We start from the raw sequence: 22160 nt of genomic DNA on the forward strand, positions 1-22160 counted from the left end.
TCTTCCACTTGGTCTCAGAGTCTCCCACATGCCTTCTGGCAAACTATCTGAGATTTGATGTGAGTTTTTTTCAACAATGGCTTATTTTTTGCCACTCTCCCATAAAGGCCAGTTTTGTGAAGTACCCGGGCTATTGTTGCCGAATGCACAGTGTCTCCCAGCGCAGCCGTGAAAGACTAACTCCTTTAGAGTTCCCATAGCCCTCTTGGTGGCCTCCCTGACTAGTGCCCTTCTCGCCCGGATACTCCAATTTTGAGGACGGCCTATTCTAGACAGATTCACAGTTGTGCCATATTCTCTCTATTTCTTAATAATAGACTTTACTGTGCTCCGGGGGATATTCAATGCCTTGGAAATGTTCTCATTTCCTACCCCTGACTGGTGCTTTTGAAGAACCTTATTCCGGATTTGTTTTGAATGTTCCTGCCTTTTCATGACGTAGTTTTTGTTAGGAAATGTACTAACTAACTGTGGGACCTCCCAGAGACGTGTATTTAACCTGAAATCGTGCGAAACACCTTAATTGCACACAGATGGACTCCATTCAACTAATTGTGACTTCTAAAGGCAATTGGTTGCCTGTTTTGTAATTGTAATTTAGAACAATTTGTAGATTTTATTTTTCACTTTGACATTATGAACTTTTTTTGTGTTTTTGTGCAAAAACTCCTAATTAAATCCAATTTGATTCCGTGTTGTAACACAATAAAATGTGGAAAAGTCCAAGGGTGGGTGAATACTTTTGAGAGCCACTGATATATATATATATATATATATATATATATATATATATATATATATATATATATATATATATATATATATATTTATTTTAACCATTTCATAGGGGGGGGGATGTGTGCAGAGCAGAGGGCTTTGCCATCGGTACATGTGTGGTTGTCTGGTGATGGAAATTGTGTTTAATGTTTAATGGGTGATTTTAGGTAGCCTTTAACACAATTAAGATTGGTGATTGGAAAAGTGTGGAATGTGGCCAGGTGGGAATTGAATGATCAATTGTAAATCTATCCCTGCCACACCCTATAGAAGAGAACAAAGGATGAATGTTTGGCGTGGGTTGTATAGGTGAGTACTTGGAGCAAACAAACAGAGTAAGGTACCGTGATAGTAAGGATTGGGTACTGTTTTGTTTGAGTTCTGCCTTATGGTTTTTGTTCAAACTGTTATTTTGTTCCTGTGTTTTGTTTTGTGTTTATTTAAAGTGCACAGAAAAGTGCTTAACCTGCAAGTTCTTGTGTCTCTGGGTCATATTTTCAAGAGTACAGGCCAGCCGGCCGGAACTGGGCCTGGTATGAAGTGATAGATATATATATATATATATATATATATATATATATATATATATATATATATATATATATATATATATATATATATATATATATATTAGCAGGGAGGGGGTTAAAATTCCTCCCTGCTAAAACCTTGTGAAATTCCTCCCTGCTAAAACCTTGTGAGAATGCACTTTTGGGTGATTGGGCTAAGGGTTTTAATTGTGTTAATTGTTTTATTGTTTAGTTAATCCCCTGTACCTGGTGGTAATTGCAAATTAGAGCCAAGTGCAGGGTATTTAAGAGAGACAGCCAGTCTGCTAGGGGCTGCTGAGTGAAGAGCCCGACTGTGTGTGTATGTGAGAGCAGTCATATCAGAAGAAGGTATTGTGTGAGAGCTGTGTAAGTTTTGGTTGGTGACAGGTAAACGGCTTAGCCATCCTGTGGATTAGTCAGGGAACTATTGATGTTTAATCAGTGCTCCAAAGAGAGCTATGTGTTTGTTTTGTTTATTTGGTTTTGTGTTTATTAAAAAGTGCTCGTCAGCGCCGTAAAAATCAATTTTCTGTGTCCTGGGTCTATTTTAAAGGGGCAACGAACAGAGTGAGGTGCAGGGATCGTTTACTATATATATATATATATATACATATACACACATACACACAGCTGCTGGAAAAAATTAAGAGACCACTGCAAAATTATCAGTTTCTCTGGTTTTACTATTTATAGGTATGTGTTTGGGTAAAATGAACATTTTTGTTTTATTCTGTAAACTATTGACAACATTTCTTCCAAATAAAAATATTGTCATTTAGAGCATTTATCTGCAGAAAATGACAACTGGTCAAAATAACAAAAAGGTGCAGTGTTGTCAGACCTCCAATAATGAAAAGAAAATAAGTTCAGATTCATTTTTAAACAACACAGTACTAATGTTTTAACTTAGGAAGAGTTCAGAAATCAATATTTGGTGGAATAACCCTGATTTTCAATCACAGCTTTCATGCGTCTTGGCATACTCTTCACCAGTCTTTCACATTGATGTTGGGTGACTTTATGCCACTCCTGGCATGGAGCATTGTCCTGCTGGAAAAACCAATCCTCAGAGTTGGGGAACATTGTCAGAGCAGCAGGAAGCAAGTTTTCTTCCAGAACAACCTTGTACTTGGCTTGATTCATGCGTCCTTCACAAAGACAAATCTGCCCGACTCCAGCCTTGCTGAAGCACCCCCAGATGAGTCCAATTTTCAGCTTTGCCCAACACCTGGTCATCTAATGGTTAAAGTACAAGGTTGTTCTGGAAGAAAACTTGCTTCCTGCTGCTCTGACAATGTTCCCCAACTCTGAGGATTGGTTTTTCCAGCAGGACAATGCTCCATGCCAGGAGTGGCATAAAGTCACCCAACATCAATGTGAAAGACTGGTGAAGAGCATGCCAAGACGCATGAAAGCTGTGATTGAAAATCAGGGTTATTCCACCAAATATTGATTTCTGAACTCTTCCTAAGTTAAAACATTAGTATTGTGTTGTTTAAAAATGAATCTGAACTTATTTTCTTTTCATTATTGGAGGTCTGACAACACTGCACCTTTTTGTTATTTTGACCAGTTGTCATTTTCTGCAAATAAATGCTCTAAATGACAATATTTGTATTTGGAATTTGGGAGAAATGTTGTCAGTAGTTTATAGAATAAAACAAAAATGTTCATTTTACCCAAACACATACCTATAAATAGTAAAACCAGAGAAACTGATAATTTTGCAGTGGTCTCTTAATTTTTTCCAGAGCTGTGTGTGTATATATATATATACACAGGAATTTGTTGTTTGTCATTGTCTTGAGCACTGCATCACCTCTACACACTATATATATATATATATATATATATATATATATATATATATATATATATATATATATATATATATATGTAGAGGTGATGCAGTGCTCAAGACAATGACAAACAACAAATTCCTGGTGAAATAATGGTTTATTTATTATCCAAAGTCTTACAACAACAGTAAAGAATAATGAGAAATGGCATTACACAACAATTGTTCAGTTAATCCATGGGTCCAGTCACAAAACAATAAACAAGGTTTTTAAACACACACAGTTTACAAAAATACGGTCACAAGTCAAAAGTGAGTGCTGTAGTGCTCATGGTGAAAATACAATTTATCGTGAACAAGTGCAGTGTTGTTTGGGTTTTGTACTATCCTGTAGCGACAGCTCCGGATCTTGTTAGCCATCTAATAACAGCAAACAACTAGATTTTAGACAAGACAAAACACTCACGATAACAATTATGTTCTCCTTCCGGTTCAGCGTTAACCATACAAAGGAACAGATCACCTCACTATGTCCCCTTATGTACCGTCAATCGCACCCCTTGGTTAGTGAGTGCAGCTACTCCTCCAATCTGCGGCTGCTACATTGCTTCCTTTCTGGGTCGATGACTTGCTGTACCGTAGCTCTGCCCCTTTTCTAGATGGCCGACTTCAACCTATCCCTGGGAATGAATTGTCTGGCCAGTCCAGGCTAGGGCACTCTGTTCCGTTTAATCAGCGCACTCACAGGTCAGGAAGGAGATTTATCACTGAGAATCATTCTGTCTGTCACAATATAAACAACACAAAATGAACAATAATATTGTATTCCTTATTGATCGCCTTGCTAAAGCAATATAAACCATTCTGACTCTCCAAACACAGAATATTGTATTTATTATATTGATTTAGCTCCCAAGAAACTGGTTGACAAACTCGTTACGCATTTAATTTAGACATCATATGTAATTCATATTCTTTCAAAGTGTAAAACACATTAGCACTTACCTTTTGAAGTAGATTCCTGCTCAGGTCCGATTTTTACGACCCTCTTCCGACTCAGACCCCCTACTACAGGACCCGACCCGAAACCGCAACCCCCTGCAACACCGTCTTCTTACACGTGACCCAACCAGACCCTCTTTAATAAGACCTGCAACCCGACCCAAACTCGCAAGTGTTTGTCCTTTACCTACTGACTGCGTCAACTGACTCTCTCACGCTCTCACATACACACATAGATATCTCTATCATTCTCCATGGACTGAGTTTGCAAAAGGCTATACAGTGTGGCAGCTTTCTCTAGTGGTGTAGATATTTTAACATTGTAACATATCACTATTTTACTATAAAATACCTGCCTATTCCTTTCATACCAACAGTTGAAAGGGAGCTATACCTGTGCTTTCACAGAACATGTTTTTGGTGATTCAAATTCAGATCCCAACTTTTGACCCACACCCGAACCGTAAACCGCGAAAAAGTTCACATTCCAATCCAAGCTTGACCCGCTTTTGCAGATCACCTGCAGGTATATGAATAATGTATGTATTACTGAAAGTTTAACAAAATAAATAGGAAAAGAAACATGACTTGCAAAAGGCTGAGTCAGTCAGCAGTTAGTTAGTTCATTTTACTTGTTATACCTGAAGTTACAAGGATTTTAATCAACTCCTATTTCCTGAAGGAAGAAGGTTCAATGAAAATGATGTGAAACTGATTTTATTTACTTCATATGATGGTAAGCTGCAGTTATCATTTGTTAAAGTGCTGTAGAACATTGTGTTGTTTTCAGTTTCCTGTTTCTTTTCTTTATTTGAAGGTGAGGAAAAATGCCACTGGTTCCAGACAGGCAATGATGCACCTCATGGTTCCTAAATGGTTTAATTGAACCAATTAGCCCTACATCCAGACCCTATAGTAATTCATGAGTTTATGAATTTCTCCTGTTAAGCCTGCAGTGGCATGGACCTCAAGGTCTATGATTGGACACCCCTGAACTACAGTTGTTTGCACTTTGATCCAACCTTTTCTTTGATTTCTTCTGGTTGCAAGAATTATGTGAGTCAATCATACCACGCTGTATAACAGGAACAGTGTGCCCAGTACTGGAGGGTTTGGCAGTTCATTCAAGGGTCAGTCGAAAGCCGGCCATCCAGGAAGGGGATGGAGTCACAATACCATATGTCATCACCTTAATATGGTAGGCAATGTGTCAGTCATGGATTGGAGGATACGAGATTGCACTCGAAACCGAAGTGGGAGTGACTTAAGGTATATCGGGGGATGTGACAAAGCGATCTCTTCCTTTGTTATGGTTTTACGAAAGGACCAGGAAGGAGTAAAAGCGAACCTTTTTTCTGTGCTGTATTCTGTCTGTGTAATAATTTTTACTTGTTTGTTATTGTTAGATGGCTAATCACCGGAAGCTGTCACAACAAGGCCAGCTGTACACCTGGACAATACCTCACCACTTCTCACTGTACTTCACCACGTGCACTCACTCTGGACTTGTGACTGTGTTTGTGTTTCGTGTATTATTCGTGTTGTTTATTATTTCGGGACTGTGCAATGCATATCATTATGAAGAGCGAGGAACTTATGACTTAAGAGTTGTAAACCCACATCACAGCCAAATCAAGGAACTGTTTAATTGAACTTTCACTGTCTTGTGTGTTATTTCTGACCATTGCACCATATACATCCGCGCACTGCAATCCACCTGTTCACAGCACCACATGAAGTATACATCTGAACCACAACTCATTTCAAACCCATTAGCAGGCAACAGCTGTGATTGAACCAGAAGCTGATCATGTCCTAATGTTCGTAACAGGTGTTGTTTCTATGCAGCAATGGTTATAGTGAGGCTTACAATTGCTAAGACCATTAACAATCCCAAATTTAATTTATGAGCAACTTTCATGATTACAGATGTACAAATACCTTTAAAAGAATAAGTAATTTTATAGATAATTATTAACCTATTTTATACTCTAGACATGAATACTACTGCACTCAAGAATTGCCTGTGGAAAGGAATTTACACAGTATGAACTTGGCTGCCACCAGTGGTTTTCACTTGAGCAAATGGGAGAGTAAAGAAACTGGCAGCTGTGGATCTCAAGGCACAGCTCCTAGGAATGTAACTTGAAACCAAAGACGAAGACAAAAAAAGTCAAACAAATCTTCCATGGCATACCTAAGTAACAGATTGCAGTCTGTATGATCATTAGGTAGTCGTAAACAAAGCTTTACATTTTAGAGTTGCCAAGTAATGGAGATATGATGGCACTAAGTCAATGGACAACCCTAAATGTCAGGAGGATGCTTAGTCAGTGCTGGCTTCACGAAGAAACACACTGCAGCAGCAGTGTAAGTGAAGGCACACCAGAGAACATGGGGGATTTTTAACAACAGCCACTTTGTAAATCAAGGTTTCTTCTATTGCATTACTGACCAGGTCTGCTTTATATTCTGAAGATTACAGTATGTATACCTAATGGCTGCCCCAGCTGGAACTTCTTCAGTCAGCCCAACAGTAAAAGTTGCACTTATTTTCTTATATTGCTATTGGATTTATGTTAAATGTGTACATAATAATAATGTCATCCCATTGTTTTGGCCAATAATAGCACCAATGCAAAGCATGTACTGTCAAATGTCTTCCAGTTCAGCCAAACAGACATTTGAGATGGTTTAGTCATCCTAAAGGTATTTGATCAAATTGCTGACTTAGAAACAACTTATTAAATTATTAAGATTTTATCAATTAACAACATCAGTGTAAGTGCATGTTATAAAAGCCTTGTAAGTAAGAGACTTAAACAATTCACATAGAGCAGAAGTTTCATGTATCAAGTTATCAAACCCCTTGGTCAGAGGAAGTGTTTACTGTAATGTCTGTCAAACACATTGTGTCTTTCTCATTTTTAAAAATATGAGACTTGTTGATTTCTTGCACCGACTGCCTCAGTCAGTGCAGCACATTTTTTCAAGCAAGTTATTACAAGTAATGTAACTTATGCCCATGTTATCTTACTGTATAATATTTTATTCTAAGTGTTGATTCACAATATTGAATGAAACAATAGGATCATGTATCCCAATAGCTTAAGCCAGCTTCTGCACTGCTCACAAAACACGAGCATGTCCTACTTCTATTAAATGGATTTGCTACAAAAGCAGTGGGAACACAGTTTCTTCCTAACTGTAACTGTATATGTTCATCCCTAATGGATTATTGGTTCTACTTCTACCTTGAGAATTGGTGTAAACAGAGGATTGGCTGTATAATCTGTGACCTTGACCTTGACAAAGGATTCCCGTAATGTTTATAACTAATACCACTCTTCTAATGAACGGTGCTGGAGAACTGTAGTGTATTGTAAACTTTCCTATGCTCACTTTGTCCAATCTATTAATATATATATATATATATATATATATATATATATATATATATATATATATATATATATATATATATATATATAATTTTACAGAAAAAATATTATATTTATAAAAAGTGGGGACACATTATTAATATTATTTTCATTCAGCCATCTGATACCAACTGCAGTGTATTAAAAGTTGTAGGCTTTTCGAAGATCAATAAAAAAAAAAGGTCTACCGATTGCATGTATTGTCAACAGCTACAAATAATTGCATATATATTGTGACATACTGGGGTGTCTCCCCACTGTTCTTTCGGGTCTTGAACACAGTCTGACGGGAACCAAGCACTCTGGGCAACAGTATTTTGTTGTAAACAGGGCGGGGTCTGTATGTTTATTTCAGTGTGGTGTACTCAATCCAGAGTCACACAAATCAAATTTCAACAACGTAAACAAAATAAACCAAACAAAACCAAGCTCTTTCACCTTTCAGCAGGACAATGATCCAAAGCACAAGGCCAAAGCTACACTATAGTGGCTTAAGAATAAGAAAGTGAATGTCTTGAGTGGCCCAGTCAAAGTCCTGACTTGAATCCTATAGAGAATCTGTGGAAAGACTTGAAAAGGTTCCTAAGTGATCCCCAAGCAACTTGAGAGAGCGTGAGCAAATCTGTCAAGAAGAATGGGCACAAATTGCATCAAGCCAGGACATTCCTACCCAGAAATCAGCACACATCTATACCTCTCATTAGCATATTGTCTTAGTTATGCCATTTCTTAACCCCTAAATAGGGGTTATGTGCCTTTAGCTTTACATTTCATGTCAGTGCATGGAGCTCGACCCCTAATCCAGCCCAGTGGCTGGCATCGAGGATTACCTCTGATCTGGTCCCTCCCAGTTTGGCCTGTGGTCGACAACCTAAAAAGTGTATTCGCCAGCTATCTCTTCATGTCAGGTGTGGGCTGGTTTGCTGACAGTGGCATCGGAGATGGGAGACCTGACCATTTGTCCCTGACCACCTTGGGACTTTGTGTTGGTGTTGGCAATACTGACTGGCAAGCTATTTTAACCTGTGCATATGACTTTGGTCAACCATGATGTAATTGACATTGTCTCTTGTGTCATCTGGAAAGAGCTGCATGTTCTATGTCTTACCTGATTATGACAGTCTGTAGTTGCTTGTGTTGTTTGGTTCCTTTGGCTGCTTGTGTGGGGGTGGGAATGGCGAGTTAGGGTTAAAAACAGTAACGCCACATTTCCTTGCTTTCGTGGTGATGGGTTCAACGCCATTTTTTGCAATGAATTTCCTTGCTTTTTGAGGAGTTTTTATTTTTATCATAAATTACACAACTTCTGTGGAGGTGTTACATACATGACTGCTGCATTTTACTGAATTTCATTAATACAAAGAGTGCAAACAGCATCTTCTTCTTTCATATGGCTTTGTTGGATTGCAACAGGTTTTAAAGAATTATATCAAGTTTAGAGAGCTGCTCAGTGCTGCAGGTTTGCCTCACGGATGTTCTTAAAATTACCAGTGAAAGATTAAACAGGGCACTCCTGAATAATGTGTTTATGCTGTGGGCTATCTTTGATTTACCATTTACCAGATTTGGTTGCACAACATCCAGGTCTGACAGTAAAGTAAGAGAAGGCAACTCTATTGCTGTGAGAGACACTGTGCCAAGTGCCCCTAACGACCAGGGGTCCATGAGACGCTGGGCCTCCAATGACACAGCCCTGCTGTAGACACCACCGATGCCGCGCTCCTCCCCGAGCAAAGGGCCGTCACAACAATGCCAACTCAGACTGAAAACCTGCCTACCACCGGCCCCGACACTGAACCCCTGGAGCTGGAAGGAGCAGTAGCTGAACTGTGGAAACACAGTCACAGTGGTCTATCTTCCAACGAGCAGAATTCACTCCGCCACCTCTTGCATGAGTTCCGCGACGTCTTTTCCACTAACTCCCAGGACTATGGCCACATGGGTTAGTTCAACACACCATTGACACCGTGTCACAAAGACGGCTGCAGTGGGTGACCTCAGACCAGAAACAGGAACCAACACAGAATAAACAGAGAGGTGGAGTTTGGTGAAGCTGAACAATTTTTGCTCAGCATTTAATAAATGAACAGACAGAAAATAAAAGGTTGTAAGACAAACTAAACACAGGACAAGGCATTTTAGCCAAAATAGAGACAAGCAAAATGAGTGAAAACATGCTGCTTTTATGCAGCTGTACCGAGACTCGATTGCTAATAAACCATTCAATTGGAGTCTCGGTACAACTGCACGTGAATTAATAAAGTGTATTTCTCTGTGCTCGTATATTATTACATTTTACCTGCACGTAAAGTGCAGTGCAATCCTCATGCCTAAATCCAAATATACATTTTAAACACTTGTGTGCATACCCCATACTACATCCAGTGTACCAATGACTATACACCAACATTAACACACTAAACATGATACAACACCGAAATACACACAGGGGCAGTGCAACATTGCCACACACCGGCTCCACACGCCCCATCTGCGAACGGCCTCGCCGCCCTCCACAGGCCAAGAAGGAAGCTGCTGAACTAGTGGTGCGAGAGATGGCTGCCGCTGGAATCATCGAGCCATCAGACAGTACTTGGGTGGCCCCCGCCCTGCTAGTAAAGATGGACAGACCCTACTGGTTCTGCATGAACTATCGCCAACTCAACGCAGTCACCCGCAAGGACTCTTACCTGCTTTTTATGCATTTGTCCTGGACACTGATGCCAGCAACATGGGCATCGGGGCAGTATTGGAACAACTGACGGCGGAAGGAGAACAAGTGGTAGCCTATTTCAGTAAGACGCTTGGGATAACTTCACAGCGCTTTTCACACCGACAACTGCATCCAGCAACTGCAGCAGGATGACCCTGTCAGTGGAAGTTAGCCAAGAATCTACGGGCTGCACCATAGCAAACCTGATGTTTGGCCGCAAGCTGCACACCCCAGTTGAGCTACAGTTTGGGAAACCGCTGGAACCGGAGATGAGGGAGGGCACCGGACAGGAATATCTGACCACTCTCCAAAAATGCCTGGAAACTGCCCACGCCTTCACATCTACAGGGGGATGGAGTCCACCAAAAACGGGCCTACGACCACTGTGCCCGAGACCGAGGATTCCAAGCAAGTGAGCTGGTCTGGGTGTACTGCCCGCCACCGCGCCGGTCCTGCTCCTGCCTCACCGACCTCAGAGCCTGCTCGCTCTGGGTTCTGCACCGACCAGCCATCGTGTCGGTCTGTTTAGAAGACATGCTGTTCTTTTAAGGGTTGCTGGGAATTAAATAAAAAGCTCTTCTGCTAAAGATCCATTGCAGTTTCTGTCATTGAACCCATGCAAGCAGAAATACTACAATATATTCAAAATTTTTTTTTTTTTAACCTGGAAATATTAGAAATATGATTATATTCTATGACAAATGCTGTTTTTTCATCATTAGATTGGACATTCTTGATTGATTCTATTAGATCTAGTTGTTTCTATTTTAATGTTAGCACGTTTTTAATGTTATGCTGTTATATCCTCTAGATCAGCAGTGGTCCTCAAAGTAATTTAGGCACGGGCATAAATTGATCTTACTTGGCTGTTTGTCGGCATGCTAACTATTGCATAGGTTCTTAACTTAAACACTGCCTTCCTGCAACATATACAATGTGTGTGTATATATATATATATATATATATATATATATATATATATATATATATATATATATATATATATATATATATATATATATATATATATATATATATATATATATATATAGTATGACGTGAATAAGCACTTATTCTTTAAATTTATATAAAATGCACAATGCTAATATTTTTAAATTTTTTTGATATATTTTTTTAAATATATTTTTATGTTTACACAGATAACAAAATAAGGGGATAGATAGCGTCTTGCTTTGTTTCAATTTGGCAAATTTGTCAACACTACTCTGTTTTAAAGATTCATAAATCTACCATGGTGTTTCCCTTGTCTGGTGAAATTAAAATATCTAAAGAGAATTTTATTCTACACACTGAAATGTATTATTATTCTCAATAACAGGCAGTGAAATTCAATGCTTAACTGGCATATTAACACCCCGCCTCTGCTCATGAATGATTGGACAGCTGTCAGATCTTTCACTTTCCCATTGGCTATTCACTCGCCTTCAATTTGAATGGCCTCTGCTTACTTATGATTGGTCAGCTGATAGTTAACTCTTCTATTGGTTAAACGTATTGTTAGTACCTGCAACTGAAACAGACAATTTATGTTCCATCCAGCTAACTTATGATTGGGCTACCACAGAGAAAATGCAGATATTCAACTGGTTGAATGCATCTCCGAGGCCCTTCAGGAAAAAAAATTTATGTAGAGTATGTACAAGCACAGCATACGTGAGCAGCACTGTCAACAGACTGCTGTGACGCTTTTGTTGGAAAACGTGTTTAAACCTTTATTTATTTTCCCACACTACGACCCGCCAGAAATGTGTTCACGGCCCATAATTTAAGAAGAGCTGTCACGGGCACAATGGCCTGGCTTTGTGGGCACTAATTTACCTGCGGGCACCACTTTGAGGTCTACTGCTCTAGACAGAAAACAGTTCTGCAAGTCCAAGGCTTTTATTTTATAATCTGCTATATCACTACAAATGCATTTTATGCGTAAAAATTGCACATATGGTATATTGGAAATCATATGTTTAGGAGGATCGCTTTCACATGCAGAGTCTATCAGCTGCTTTTCGAAAGATAGAAGTGTCCAGCATGCTATTGCTACCAATCAAAATGAACAGACTTAAAAAATGTATTTCCAATTGACTATATTCCATTGTAAACTTTAAATTAAGATTGTTAGTATTAATGTATTTGCTAAATAAAATTAAATCAGCTTCAGATCCAGTCCATGTCATCAGAATATCACCAATATATCGTTTCCAACACAATGTTTTGCAAAGAAAGATGAGATGCCCTGTCATTAATGAACAAGTTTTTCCAGTAGGCCATGTAGAAATTTGTGTAGTTGGGTGCAAAAGTTGACCCAATTGCTGTGCCCTGAGTTTGTAAGTAAAACTGTTTTAAAAAAATAAAATAAAATTGTTCAACTTAAAATAATTTGATCTTAATACTAATGCAGTTAGTTCCAACAAAAAATGTAACTGGTAAATCGCTGTTTTTTTAAGAGAAAAGATGATAGCCTCTAATCCCTCTTTATTTAGTATATTGTGTATTGGACTAGTAATTTGATAACATATTTTGTATCTGAGAGATAAGATGGCAATTTGTTTGCAATTTCTTTAATGAAATAATCAATGAATTGACTTAAAGGTTCCGAAATCGAATCATTGCCTGAAACTATTGGCATTCCTGGTGGTTTCAAGGGGTTCACACGTATTTTTGGCAATGTATAGAATACTGACGTTATTGGATATTCTATCTTAAGAAAATCATATTGATTTTGTGTTATCAAGTTACTAGCCTTGGTTCAATCCAAAATATCATCTCTCTCATGTTTGAGACGTGTCATTGGATTTGCTGACAGGGGCTCATAATTATCTTTATTGTCTAACTGTAGAAGCCACCTTTAATCAGCAGATTTAACAACAACCATCTTATTTTCTTGCAGTTCCTTAATGGCATCTCTTTCCAATTTACTTATATTTTAATTTTTTGAAGTAGTATGCTTCTTTATATTATACTTTTCTACCAGTTTGGAAAAAAAAAGTACTTATAGTAGGATTTGGAAGTAGGATTTGGAAGTTGTTTTTTTGTTTTGTTTTGTTTTATTTTTTTAACTTATTCAAGGGATTACATTCAAGTACATCTGTACATTTTGTTGCAAAATATTTTTTTAATGCAATTGTCTAAAGAACTTGTAACAGCATTCAATCTATTAGTAGGAACAAAAGAAAGACCCTTGCTCAAAACTGTTTGTTATTCCTTCATTAATGTATAGTCAGATAAGTTGATTACCGGTATGTTTGACTCCTGATGGTGATTCTTTGCATTGGTATTGTCGTCTTCTTCCTCTTTCCTCTCCTTGTTTTCTTTGAACCGCTCCCTGTTGATTCTCTTCTGGATTGAGATGATGGTCTATAAAATGGGCCTGTCCTGAATTTTGTGAAGATTCACTTGAATGTCCTTCATCATGAAGTCACTCTCTGTGTTCATCAGAGTCAGATGTTCTTGGATGCATCACTTTCCCTGTCTTTGATTGAAACTTTTGTGATTGGCTTGCCAATTATATATGGTCCCATTCTTGTAATCATCACAGTCTCTTTGAAATTTCTTTAATTAGTATGCTTTCAATTCGTTCTCAAATTTGCTTAGTTTATTCCTGTTTTTTTCTTGTTGTAAGTTAAAATCGTCTGATTTAATTTTATCTTTCTTCACCCTTCAGGGATGCGCTGCTTGTTTAGTTTGTTCAATTATGAGTAGTGTTAGATCCAGTGAGCATTTATTTAAAACTTGTTCCCATGTCTTTACAAAAGATATATCTTTAGCTCCATCTTTAGTTGATTCTCAGCCCTCAGGGGATTTGTTTCTATCTCAGTATTCCGAGAGGGTGCAGTACTGAGTGTCCTGTTGATATGCAGTGACTTTTAAATCTGTTTTACTTTGAATAAAATTACTTTTAAAAGGAGTGTGTAAAAGAAACAGCGTGTGTGAAAATAAATTGGACCTGACATGCCAGACAGAGTTAACTATCAATTATTATATCCTAAACAAGACAAAAAACCTTTTGTTCAATGCTTAAATCTTCACAAAGGTGCTGACCAATGTAAGGTAATGTCTATGAAGAAAGTGATTGTCTTTGAATTTATGCCAACCAGCTGAGAATGTTCCAACAAACCCTTATCCTTATGATTCAGGACTGCAGAGAGAACCTGGTCGCACACCTTGAGGTTTTTCTTATTGATCCACACTACTCAAGTTTTCTGAGATTCAATTCTTGAACAAACTTCAAAAAACAAAAAAAACATTTCTGATCAGGTGTTGAATATTATCAATTAGAGCACAACTTATTTACACAACTCTTCATTTTTACATTTAATCACATTCAATTAGTTCAATTATTTACCTGTTTAAATGGTTAAATGGTTTAAACAATTAGATAATTTACTAAACTCTTAATAATACAGTATTATTAACACACAAACATAATTGTCAAAAGGATATTCGGTATCTTAATACAAACATACATAATTAACAATACAATATATATATATATATATATATATATATATATATATATATATATATATATATATATATATATATATATATACACTAATTAATACATAATTATATATATATATATATATATATATATATATATATATATATATATATATATATATATATACAGTGCCTTGCAAAAGTATTCAAACCCCTGACCAATTCTCTCATATTACCAAATTACAAATGGTACATTGAAATTTCGTTCTGTTTGATATTTTATTTTTAAACACTGAAACTCAGAATCAATTATTGTAAGGTGACATTGGTTTTATCACCAAACTCCATCTCTCTCTGTCGTTTTATTTCCTGGCTCTGGTCTGACGCCACCCACTCCGGCCGCACTGAGATCCTTAATCCTTAATTAGAACTTTTTAAAAAATTATCATAAATGTTCTTTATATCTATATATATATATATATATATATATATATATATATATATATATATACACAAAAGATATACCTCAAATGGTGTGACTAACACAAAAAAAGCTCTAATTCCTTTTTAATCTATTACCAATTGAAGAGTCATTTACCTTACATCACAATCTCATTTTCATATGTAATCTTATTCAATTAGAGATTTAGACCGATTATTAGTGTACTAGAATATACAAATTAGGTAAAACTTTATTAATCACAAAAGGATACTCTTAATAGATCCAATATATCACAACATGATTAGTAAAGATTTTAAAAATAACGATATAGGGCATAAAATGAATTTCTACTCAGTAATAAAGCTTAATCTAATTACAAATAGCCACCTATCTTATTAATTATATCATTCTCAAATCTCCAACCAGTCACCACGAGACTTTAACCAGATTGCATTTACTAATATAAAACAAAGCTTCCCATGAGATCCTTAATTAGAACTTTTTAAAAAATTATCATAAATGTTCTTAAGACTCATAAATTGATCATAAATTTCTTTAATGCTGAATAGATTTCCTATAATAATGAAAATAATTACAAATATGAACTGAGGTCTAAGCTTTCATTGAGACCGTATGGCTCCATTGTTTTTAAAGTAAATATTCCTCCTCAATAACAATCTTACTAGATGCCCCCCTCTTTCTGACACAGAAACTTTTTGCAAACCAATACATTTCAAACTGGATGTTGAACCATGCTTCATCTTTTGGTAATGTCTGGCAATTGCATAATCTAAATTATTACGAATAGCTGCCTTATGTTCCGCAATTCGAATTTTAATATTCCTTTTTGTTTGACCAATATATGCTAAGCTGCAAGGACATTTCAGCATATAAATGACATGAGTTGTGTTACAATTAATCAATCTCTGAATTTTGTATTTTTTACCTGTTTGTGGATGGCTCAAATAGTTAGGGCCTCCTGTACTAAACAACGGTAACCAGTTTACCACGCAGTAAGTCCGTTACTACATGCTTTGTACACCCGTTATATTCACTAACCATCAGCAAATGACTTTCCAAACGAAATAAATCGCGTGGTAAAAGATACTGCGTGCGGGTCTGTGACAGAAATACAATGAGTTCTGGTGTTAAATCTCCCTCCCAACCTATGAGGGCGCTAAAGAACGAGAGGAGAAGTATTTGGAAGGGCTGGCCTGACCGTTCATTTCCGGGACCGGGAAGTCAGTCAGCCTGAAAGGAAGCGAGACTCTGTTGTAGGGCTGTATTGACCTGAAAGGTAAACGAGGGGCAGCTGCCTAGATGTCATGTGGGATTACATATAGGGGCCAGGGTAACGCTGATCTTTTCCTTCGTTTGGGTGAAACGTTTGGAGAAAGAAAGAACGAGAGAGGAACTCAGTGTTTGTGATATATGTGTTGTGTTTGTTTATTAACTACCTGTGTTTATTTCACTGTAGACAGTTAAAGCACTACTCCAGAGCTGTCGCAAAGGGTCAGCACTGTCCGGAGCACCCCTGCACACCACCGTATCCGTGTTTTCACCACCCACCCTCACGACTGCACTCACCCAGGACTGGCGACCGTCTGTTTGTCTTTGTTCGGGACTGTGCCCTATTTCTGTTATCCCCGAGCTTTACACATCGTTGTGTATTGCCGGGGATTGATTTATTTGTCGGTCACCAGACCTGGAAAAGCAATAAAGCACTTTTCACTAGATTATTGTTGTCTGCCTGTCACTCCTGCACCGCATCACCACTACACCCATTCCCCCTACCAACCACTTTGCCACAGGGTCACTTACATACAAGTTAATCCATGGAAATGTATTCAAATTCTCTCCCCTAATACTGCGAGGGAGGAACTTGATATAAAAACCATATTTATTCAAAGGTGCTAACCTAAGTGTCTCAACCCGTTAAGTTTACTGCTTACTGAAACCAGGTGGTGTCTGTCTAAATCACAATATAAATAGAGCAGACCACAAATAGTGTTGTGTGGGAAACATGATAAACGTGTATATCTGCTTTCAGGTACTGTATTTCATTTTTTCCAGGATCCACGATTGCTCGTGTTCTACAGAACACTACAAATAAAATGTCAAATATAAGCTACATGGATGAATTTCACTGTTTTTCTGGATTAAGGGCAATATTTTAACATACAGTGTTGTAATACTGTACATAATGATATGATTCTGAAAATGCAACTTACCAAAAGATGACTGCACGTGAACTGTTTTAATGTGTTGCTTTCTCAATGGAATATGCATTGTAGGAATAGACAGTGCTGTATAAAATCCCATGATTTTTCCATTATCACACTGTTGTACTACCGAAACGGCCAAGAGACAGTTGTGCTTTTAAGATATGAATTACACTGAATTATTTTGGCCCAGAAAACATTAGCATTTTTGTCGTGGAAAAGACAACAGTGAGTACTACACATTGTGACTAGCCTGTGCAGCACGTCGAAATCACAGGATAAGCAGCTGGAAGGTTAAAGTTTCTTAAAAGAAAAAAAAGAAATAAATCCCTTTAAAAGAAAAACATTCATATTTAGCATAGTTTCGGGACCGAGGTACCTTTAAAATAAACCAGAGGTGGTTAAAGGTGAACAAGCAAATATTTCTTTTCAGTTAATTGTTTTCTTTCTCCGCTTTGACCATCTCAAAGCAAGACATTCCTGGGCCGCCTCCCCTCATCCTCCGGAGACCCACTGAAGATGTAGTTGGTGCCTACTTGGTCGCTGTCATTCTGACAAAGTGAGAGCCGGACTAGCTGTCCTTTAGAGAGCCCATATCCTAAAATAAAGGGGGTGTAACGCTATGATGACTGGCAAATGAATCATTTAGTTCGTCTTTTTCACGCATATTATTATATTGGTGAGTAGAGCGGACACGCCTTCCTTTTTGCATGCAGTATGGGTTTCTCCATGCAGTATTTCAGGTAATTATCCACCGTTGTGCATGAGGCCCTCAGTGTTTTGAGTGTTAGAGCAGTGTATGCATTTGCTACAACGATAATTTCCTTGTATGGTTGTTGTTAGCCAATTACCACTAGAAGGTGATTTATACACACAACTAACTACTGAATCTTTCAATTTTTTGCATCTTTTAAAACAAGATCTTGGTGGAATAATAACCAGGGAACTAACTTGAGGATCACATTGAAAATTTGTCCACTTTTTCAAAATAATTTTATATGAAAATGAGGTATACTATATAAACAGATTGTGCTCCAATAAATAACAAGGTTTGAACATATGAATCCCATCTAATGACTGTTTTTCCAGTTTAAGTCTTGTTGTCATATGAGAAATGACTCTTCAATTGGTAATAGATTAAAAAGGAATTAGAGCTGTTTTAGTGTTAGTCACGCTATTGAGATATATCTTTTCTACATACAGTTTTATTGGAAATAAAACTAAATAAAGGGAGTCTGAGAGAAAAAATGACACCAAAGTTTGGTGCTTCTTTCATTTGTTTGGTGTGCAAGGTAATCAAACATGCAATCTTCAGGTGTGAAAAAGTTATTGCCCCCCTAGTTAACCCAATTAAATGGATAGTTTGGGTCAGCTGTTTGAATACTGTGGTTAACAATCAGGCCAGATTTGGGCCAGCCCTGCCTAATATAAATCTGTCTAACTTTACCATCAGAGTGAAGTTGTCAGCACACAGGTTCTAGAGGCACATCATGCCACGATCAAAAGAAATTCTTCCGGAAAAAAGTTGTTGATGCCTATTAGTCTGGAAAGGGTTACAAAGCCATTTCTAAGGCTCTGGGGCTCCACCAAACCACAGTCAGAGCCTGTGATAGAGAGAGAAAGGATCAATGCTGTAAACCTCCCTCCCGATTAGAAAGGGTGCTGTGTAAGGGGGAAGGTAAGCTGCCTCCTAGAGCTGCCACCCCGGTGGTAGGTGGAAACCGGAAGGTGACCATATTAGGAGGGGCGCGTAGCTGCAAGTACTCAGGATGATTCCATTGCAATCAACTGCAGGGCAGCCCTATTAGGGAAACCATGGCGACGCGGTGACTGCGGGGAGGAGTTTGCTGGGTACAAAGGGGAGCAGCTACGGCAAAACCTCTGTTTTACGCTGATAATGAAAGTAGACGGCCAGAGCCTGTATTGCTTTGTTTTTGATTACGTGTGTTTTGTGTTGCAGAGGAGGAGTGAGCCGCGGACTGGTAAAACACAGAGCACGTCCCTGCACAGCACAGCACAGCACAGCACAGCACAGCATAGCACCGCAGCGCACCACTCACGGCACCACGCTTCTCAGCACCAAGAGCACTGCCTGCACGGAGAATGTGGGGACGGACAAAGTCCCGTTATTGTTTACTTTTTATTTCAATTAAGAAGAGCTGCTGTGTACCCCCCAATACCATTGCTGGTAAAGGGGTGGACTTATTTGTGTTGGTATTTTTGTTATTATTTTTGTTATCATTAAAACAAGCAGACTGTTTTGGGAGAAAGATTGTGTAGACCTGCTTCATTCATTGCACCTGACCATAGAGCCATTTTGTCCAAATGGAGAAAGTTTGGGACAGTAGTGAATCTTCCCATGAGTGGATGTCTTGCCAAAATCTCTCCAAGAGCAAGGTGTAAAATTGTCCAGGAAGTCACAAAGAACCCTAGAACAATATCCAGCGATCTGCAGGCCTCTCTCACCTCGGCTAAGGTCACCGGTCATGACTTCACCATCAGAAAGACACTGGGCAAAAATGGGATTCATGGCAGAATAGCGAGGTGGAAACCACTGCTCACTAAGAAAAACATGAATGCTCGTCTCAAGTTTGCCAAAAAGCACCTGGATGATCCTCTGGAACAATGTTCTATGGACAGATGATTCGAACATGGAACTTTTTGGCCAACATGGGCCCCGATATGTCTGGTGAAAACCAAACACTGCATTCCACAGTAAGAACCTCATACCAACGTTCAAGCATGGTGGTGGTAGTGTCATGATTTGGGGATGCTTTGCTGCATCAGGACCTGGACGACTTGACATCATTGAAGGAACCATGAATTCTGCTCTGTATCAGAGAATTCTACAGGAGAATGTCAGGCCACCAGTCCGTGAGCTGAATCTGAAGCGCAGCAGGGTCATGCAGCAAGACAATGATCCGAAACACACAAGCAAGTCTACATCAGAATGGTTGAAGAACAAGAAATTTTAAGTTTTGGAATGGCCTGGTCAAAGTCCAGACCTAACCCCCATTGAGATGTGGTGGCAGGACCTGAAACCAGCAGTTTATGCTTGAAAACCCCCAAATGTCATTGAGTTGAAGCAGTCAATGCTGCCAGGGCTTTTAGGTATAATGTAATAAACCTCATTTATTTCTGCACTCCCGCGTTTCATGCTTTGTGAGAATATTTAATACATACGGACAGAAAGGTACATGAACGCGCAGCCCCATGTGTGTTACACAACTGGAGAAAATTACATTTTAAAACCAAAAACCACCAAAATGACTGCCGCGGGGCATCTAGTGTTAAAGGTTACAACTGCACTCCTGACAGCTATTTAAGACAAAGGTTAGTCTTAACAGGGGTATCATTAAAAACACATATTTACATTCGTATTTAAATATTTGTGTAAATCAAAGCATTGTTAAATCAGTCTCATATATATATATATATATATATATATATATATATATATATATATATATATATTGGTTCAGAAGGCAACTCTCACACTTGCGTGATAAATATTCTTTTATCGAGAATTATCTATTATCAAGACAGCTAAATTTGGATTCTAGCTTTAAATGCAGAATGATAATTGCTTTGTAAAACCCACATCAATTTGTATGAATCACATATAACTAACTGTTACTATAGTGTTCATTAACTATAATAAAAGCAATAATAAATTTTATTACATTCTACCTCAAACTAACCATTAATTTTACTTCAAGGTCGGCTTATTCTCAAGTTCATAAGAGGATAAAAAATGTGTTGAATACTTAATGGACTTTCGCTCCTTCAGCTGATCAGTGTCTTCAACAAAACATGAACTAGAAGGCTTTCCTGTTGGCAGAGAAAGTCCAGGTTCCAGGGTCTGTCTACTTTGCTTTTGTGCCTCCTTACCAGGGGACTAAGGACTATTTAGGTATTCCATTGAAACAGCAATTCTTCCACCAAAATGTGCACTCTTCATCCGGTTCTGTCTGGGATATTCCACCACAAACTCTGGCACTGCTAGCTCAATAAATTGAATATACTTCAATCTCTGTCGACTTCAAATAATATGTTTCAATATCTTTTACTCCAGTGATCAATCAGGGCTAACTTAGATATCTGAATCCAAAAACTTTTAGGATTTTAGATGTCTTACGCTGCACACCAAGGCAAACACTAATGTAGTTATATGGTATCAGATTTTCCAAAAATGGTATCTCTGTTCAAGCCAGTCACAGACTGGGTCTTCAGATTGTCAAAGTTCAGAGACTTGTTCGCATGTCAAGAACCTTGGTTTTTGTGTTGGGAGCCCTGTTTGAAAGTTGAGCTTGTGTGGCAAAGTGGTTAATAGTATGCAGGTGCAGGTGATCAATAAACAGACAGATGATGATTATAATCCAGGTGCAATTTGTTTTAATGGTTTATAATCCAATTGTTTAAAACGGTTTAAAAGGAGTGCAGCCAGTCTGTTCGAGGCAGCTGAGTAGAAGGACATGTCCAAGCAGTCACGTTGAAAGTACTGTGCGATGTTTAGTTTTGTAAAACGTGTGTTTTGTTTATTACGGGTAAACAGGCTATCCATCCCGTGCTAGGAAGGGTGTTCCTGTAGGTGTAGTAAGTGCTCGTAAGAGCTAAGTTTTTGTTTGTTTGTAATAAAAGTGTGTGTAAGCGTTGAAAATAAAAGTTTTTCTCTTTGGGTCACGTTTTTAAAGGGGCACGAACCCAAACTATGGCCAGTCGTTTCACACTACCTTTCCCATTACTCCCCCCTTCCG

This window comes from Polyodon spathula, chromosome 2 (assembly GCF_017654505.1).
Source record: "Polyodon spathula isolate WHYD16114869_AA chromosome 2, ASM1765450v1, whole genome shotgun sequence".
Lineage (NCBI taxonomy): Eukaryota > Metazoa > Chordata > Actinopteri > Acipenseriformes > Polyodontidae > Polyodon > Polyodon spathula.